A 6,981-nucleotide genomic window follows, 5' to 3' on the forward strand; every position below is an offset into this window, starting at 1 on the left:
AATTTCTCTTTTCATCTGAGACCCCAAGAGCCTAACAATGCAAAAGTATAGTTACTTTCTCTTATACAGCCATTCACAAGATACCAAATTTTAGGAGCCACACTTCTGTTCATAGGACACAGAATTACTTCAGTTTGGAAAAAATCTTGTAAGTGTGAGGAGGAGGGTACATGATGCCCACACATTTATTACCTCTGATGTGAAAGAGGCTCCTTTAGTTTTCTTTGTCTTTTTAATCTCATTCAAGTTTCATATGATAAATACTCCTTTTTTGATCAGACTCCCCCCCCTTTTTTTTTCTTTTTCGAGTATTGTAGGGATGCTCTTTCTCCTAATATATTCTGGTAATATATGTCACACGTCTTTTATTGTTTTAAAAAAATAAAGCTGTAATTTTACAATACATTTAACGGCAACTTGTAGTCACAAAACTCCCCTGTTTTGGTTACACATTCTTTAGACAAATCTCCAACTCAGCACTGATTATTTGCAAGTTATTCCACTAGCTGTACTGTCATTTTTAAGGTTGATCAAAGATAACCTAGAAACGTAGCCATTATATGATCACACAAAACGATCACATAATAAATCGATCTGGTTTATCACAAGCATTTATAAAATCAGACCTGGAGAAAGAACTAGGTCTGGGCACTCATGCATAGTCTTTCTATAGTGAACATTCAGCCTGTCCTGATTATGACAGTGCCACCTGTCTTTCTAATCTGACTGCCAGGTTATGGCTGAAGCTTCGTTGCTCTCACCCAGCAGAGGTCAGGGGGCTGAGTGGGGTTCCAGGATCAGCAGCATCAGCTCCACCATCTGGGCACATGTTGGGTGACAAATTTTCCACTCCTCCCACTTACATCGCCACCAGACCTACAAAATCAGAAACTGGAGGGGTGGGATTCATGTATCTGTGTTTTAATAGCCTTCCAGGTTATTCTGATCAGGAGGTCAGTTTTATTTGTCATCTCATCTAATGCAATGGCTTCCCAACCAGTGGCCCCTTGTATGTGCTTGTCTGTTCTCAGAAAAGCCAGGATGACCTCGCAAAATGTCAATCAGATCATTTCATTCCCTTACTTAAAACTTTTAAAGCAAAGACTTTCTACCCACTGCACTTGCAAGAACAGCCAAATACCCACGAGGCAGCTTTTGTTTGCCCTTGTATTCAGAGCACCTGACACGTAAGAGACATTTACTGTGTACTGAGTATATCATTTAACAGGTAAAGTTTTCCTTATCTATCTTATTCACTCTTCATAATTTTGTTGAACTCAAATCTGCCTCTTCTTAGATTTTGTCTGTTTATATTATGAAGAGCCCTGTTCTTGTGTGTGTGTGTGTGTGTGTGTGTGTGTGTTGCTGGGGATTGAACCCAGGGCTTTGTGCAGGCAAGGCAAGCACTTTACCAACTAAGCTGTATCCCCATCCCCAAGATCCCTGTTCTTTTATGGATTCTTTTCAAAGTTCTTCAAGGCCCTATGCTTTGAATGGATCATTTTAATTAACCATTACCATGCTTCACAAAAATATTACCACAGCATCTCTTTACACTTGCAAAACATCCATTTCTAGAAGTTCACAAGCTCATGGAAAAACTTATCATAGGATTTTTAAAGATAGTAAACACTATCTTTAAAAATCCTATGGTAAGTGACAACACACAGCTTCCAACCAAGAAGGTAATAATTGAACTGTGTCTGAAAGGAAGAGAAAGAATTCTCCAGGTAGAGAATAAAGTAAGACTATTACTGGTGGAGGAACTGCATGTGCAAAGGCCCTGAGTTAGGAAGAAAACAAAGAATGTAAGTTCAGCATTATTTGGTCCTGGGAAAGGGAAACTGCACACAAAGCCGAGGAGTCAGAGTAGACCATATATCCATATCGAGATCCATATCTAGAAGCAATCAGATTTTTCATCCTACCAGGGCGAGGACCATATTTGAGTTTAGGGTCCCTCTGGTGGTAATGTGGGAGAGGGACTAGAGAGAAAGAAGGGAGGAGGCATGAAGTCCATTCAGAAGATTGTCATTTCTGAGCCTTCTGTACGTATTGCTCTACTTTCTTAGGACACTGGACCAGTCCTTCAGCACATTATGCAAGGTGATGCTGGACAGGGGACTTCTGTTTTCTGCAGTTGCCCCCCATGGGGGCTCTTTGGTAAGCAATCTTCCCTTGAGTCATTGGACACTTTGCTACCCTGTGGCGCTCCCTTGAGTCACTTTCTGCAAGCTGTCTTTAGACTTCCTCTCTCAGAGTGACCCCCGTGACCAGAGCATCACATGACCACTACTTCTGCTTTTGAAGACTCTAGCCAGCCTACTTCTCCATGCTTATTTCTTGGTACTTGTGAAACCCCATACATTTATACTTATAAGAGACTATGATCAATATCTAATTCACTTTGTTGATATGGAAAATAATTCTTAAATACATGAATGATTTGTCCAAAGTTTACAGGTTAGTGTCAGAGGCAGGACTAGACTCTTTTCATTGCAAAATTATTCCCTAAATGGTATCCGTATAGATACATGTATATATGGGGTGAAAAAATGAAAATCCTTATAATAACCATCTTGGAGCAGCTTGTCTGGTGATTTACATTTTTCAAAGTAATTACCATATCCATTTTCATTTATATTAAATGACAGGAGGTAAGCATCACAATCATTCCCATTTTGTTGACCAATACACTGCATTTAGAGAGACTCCCACCACCTCTGCTGGCTGAGAGGACTCCTGAAACTGAGGAACATCCTGTTCCCTTCTATCACACAGGGAGGCTTTGAGTGCACACTAGGCTGCAAATGTGCTCTCAGATCTCCCTGACACAGCCTTTAGGTACCCTGGATCTGTGCACTGAACCACTGTCTATGGGACATAGAGTTGTAGCTGTCTGTCCATGGTTTAACTCAGCATATCGACTTAAGTAAGGTAGATGAGCAACATCTTGATTTTAAAAAACTTGAAATCAGACACTTTTGAATAAGCAATAATTTGATAAATTATAATGAGCCCATAATCTAGGCAAAAGAAAATTTAGAAGGGCATAAGAAGGAGAAAATAAAATTAAGGTGGAATTTCAAAATATTCGGTAAAGAGAAGCTACACAAATGCAGGGAAAATTCTAGAGACCATCAACAGACCCTCCCTCACCTTAGGGGAACCAGAAAAAAAAAACAACAAGAAAACCAAGGCATTCCAGTGCCTGTGTTTAAGCAGATCCAATGCAGACAAGCACACATTATTACCACTTATTAATACAAGCTGCTATTTAGTCAATGTTAAGATACATGCAAAGGAACGATGATATGGCCTTCATGTGCATTGTATCACTTGCACCCACAATAATCATTAGATTTTTTTAGAAATTTTCTTCCAGTTTTTAGAAGAAATTGAAGCCCAGCGAGGTTAAGTAACTTGCTGGAAGTCACATATTTAATGGGTGATAAAGCCAGGGACTGAAGCCAGGAGTGTCAGATTAATAGCCTTGACTTTTAGCCACTGAGACCTTCTGTAGGCAGTAGGTTTGCATAGACGCTGGTGTGCACTTTACTTGTAAATAACTCCCTTGCATAGGCATTCGTTTGGAAATGGCAGCAGGTACAAGGCAGTGTCTAGCTCTCTTATATTCAACAAACAGGTGTGTAGAAACTAGGGGCCAGATTCTTTAAAGTGAAGGCACTATGTTTTAATGGATCTTCAAACTTTACTGTTATATCTGTTTGTCAACATCAAATTACCCACTACTTTTGTGTGCATATTTTTTTGTGGCAAAATTATTAGGGTGGTGTGTTTTATAGAGAACATCAACAATTTATTCAAAATACAAACATGCCTATTAAAATTATGCAAGCAGATATATTTGTGTTTCATCATGCCTCACAACACTACCAGAATTTTCATATTCAGCTTGACCCCTGCATGTGGTCTGGCATGAGTTTATGTGAGTGGGAATTCTTGTTTTGTGAAATGAATGAATATCCCTGAGATAAATGAGAATGATGTGTGGGTTATTGATTCCTAAAAGTATCTAGGATGATTTGCTATAAATCATGAATTATATTCTATTCTTCCATTTTAATATTTTAATCATAACTCTCCAGCCCTCATGTAGTGTCTCTTGCCCAAGAATCACATAACCTTAATTCAGTATAGTACCCTTGAAGACAGCAGCCAGACAAATAGTAATTCCCCTGTTAGGAAATGGACCAACTAAAGCACTTGTGAATTGGCTAAGGAAATGGAGTAGAAGGTTCCAGAAAGCGGCTTCATAGAATTAGTAAATCCCACCACCAACACCAGTGCCAGCAGCCCCACAGTCTAGTCCAGGAGTCAGCGAACTGTAGCTCCCGGGCCAAATGTCCCACCACCTGTTTCTGTATATCCCACAAGCCAAGGATACTATTGACACTTTTAAATGGTTGGGGAAACACACACACACACACACACACACACACACACACACACATACAAACATACAAGCACACACATATAAAATAGGAATAATATGGTGTGGTAGGCGAAAATTATGTGAAATTCAATTTCGAATCTATAAAGAAAATTTTCTTGGCATAAGCCCACCACCCGTTTGTTTACATGTTGTCTCTGGCTGCTTTTCTGTTCTAGCAGGAGAGTGGAGCAGTTTCCACAGAGATTGTGTGCCCATGAACTCTAAAATGTTCATTCTGTGACCCTTTACAAAAAAAGGCTGCTGCTCCCTGATCAGAAGCATGACCCTCACCCCTCTTCCAAGGCCTGCTGGGTGCAGGAAGATACTAGGTCTGCACAGGCGCTGTGGACAACCTCCATCATTCCATCTCTCTCATTCTGGCACATGAGACAGAGTTGTGTAAGACACAGTCTCCAACTCTAAGGAGCATGCTATCTAGGAGATAAAACACACTGAAAATGCAAAGGCCACAAGCTCAGGATGAAAGGTACCAGGAAGGATTCAGTATTTATCTTTATCAATCTATTTACAGGTCAGGCATGGTTGCACACACCTGTAATCCCAGCAGCTGGGGAGGTTCAGGCAGGAGGATCATGTGTTCAAAGCCAGCTTCAGCAAAAGTGAGGCACTAAGCAATTCAGTGAGACCGTGTCTCTAAATAAAATAAAAATTAGGGTTGGGGATGTGTCTCAGTGGTTGAGTGCCCCTGAGTTCAATCCTCAGTGAGTGTGTGTGTGTGTGTGTGTGTGAGTGTGTGTGTGTGTATAAAAATTTATTTATTTGCAGTACTGGGGATTGGACCCAGGGACACTCTCCACAGATCTATATCTGCATCCCCTTTAAATTTTTTTTCTTTTGTTTTGAGACCAGGTCTCCCTGAATTGCTGAGGCTGGCTTCAAATTTGCAATTCTTCTTCCTCAGCTTCCTATTTCCCCGGGATATCCCTGGGATAACAGAAGTACCTAAATTGTGATGTTTATAATGGGAACTGGTTAAGAGCCCTCAGAAGATTTGATTTTGACATGATAATTCTGTAAAAGGAATAAAGAAAGTTAGGAGTCAATTTGATAATCAACCTTCTGTGTAGTCTGGGAGGGATTTGAGGAAAGAGCCATTTGAATGCTCTTCCTTCTTTGAATGACAAAGTTGGAAGAATCATGAGGCTTTCTGCACAGAAGTAAATAAAGACATTTTCTTTATAAAAGGATGAAAGAAAAGATCTAATTGTGCTTGAAGCTGCAGCTATTTGTCTTGAGTACAGGAGACTGGAGAGATGATGTCATAGCGACTATTAGCGGCATTTTTTGGAATCCTTCGTAATGATCTCATCGTTGTCAATTCCTTCAAAGGTCTCTGGTGATGACATCAATCTTGATGAACTCATCTCATATAAATACAGCTGTCTTAAACCCTTTCCTCTGTGCTGCCCTGGATTTTTCATCATTGCCGCCTCATCTCAGAAGCAGCAGTTAAAAGAGAAGCCCTTCTGAAGAAGGGACAAGTGATGACCTTCTGAAGCCAGTCGGGCTGCCCCCTACACAGTGCCCTGTTAACCTGCCTTCCTGGAAAGTTCATCATCAAGTCTTTTATTTCCTATCATTCTCCATTTCCCCTTGCTCTGTGAATATTTGCCTAATTCAGAGAGGTATTAGATTATTGCTACTCTCTCTTTCTTACAGATATCCAAAGGCAGGCAAAGCAGGATTAGCAAACATGCCCATGTAATGTGCAGAAGTCAGCATTAAAGAGCCTTGGGTTCAGGCTGTGCGTATTAACTCAGATTCCTACAGTATCTGTTTTCTTCTCCAGCATATCCTGAGCATTAAGAACTATTCCTGACACTGAGACTACATGGAATCATTGCCTACCCTCTTAGCAGAAAGTTATTGGTCTTTCCCTTTCTGTTTTTCCATAGACATCTTTTTAAGATTCAGGATTACTATGCTCAGCATCAACTAATGATTAAGCAATAACTATATTCCTTTCACTATTAAATATTATAAAAGAGCAAAATTACCATGCTGCTCTCAATCTTGATGAGTGTGTGACCTTTTTAGAAATTAGGGCAACCATCTGAAAATTGGGAAAAAATAACTTCATGAATTAGTAAATTAATTTTGCAATTTTCTCTAGGAATAGCCTCTGATAAGTAGAGAAAAGGCTGACATTGTATGCCAAGGAAAAGATGCTTCCTTGTGGTTATGGATCTTCCTCTAGCAACCTAAAGTCCTGCTATACCTCTGCAAAGAGTCCAAAAAATAGGGATACAAAAGAGAAAAACTTTTTGCTTGAGTTCTGGCCCATGGAAGGTGGGCCACTTCTATTGCTGGCCATCAAGTATCTCATTTGATCTCTCCTTTCTTCAAGGGACTTGGAGGGCCTTTGAGATGGAGAAGCCTCATGTTGGCAGGAACCTGGATCCCTAAGTTTGCTGCAAGGAGGTGATTTTCCCAACTGCAATAATCCAAATCAAACTTTGTGTGAATGAGCACAAATTATTGTTAAGTCACTAAGAATTAGAAAT

The 6,981-nt window shown here is 40.1% G+C and overlaps 1 pseudogene; it reads right to left on the bottom strand.

Annotated features, from left to right (window-relative positions):
- Nucleotides 1-597: 597 nt before the first annotated feature.
- On the bottom strand, nucleotides 598-711 carry LOC143393236 (small nucleolar RNA SNORA72; annotated as a pseudogene).
- Between the last annotated feature and the right edge of the window lie 6,270 nt (nucleotides 712-6,981).

Source organism: Callospermophilus lateralis, chromosome 2 (genome assembly GCF_048772815.1).
Source record: "Callospermophilus lateralis isolate mCalLat2 chromosome 2, mCalLat2.hap1, whole genome shotgun sequence".
NCBI lineage: Eukaryota > Metazoa > Chordata > Mammalia > Rodentia > Sciuridae > Callospermophilus > Callospermophilus lateralis.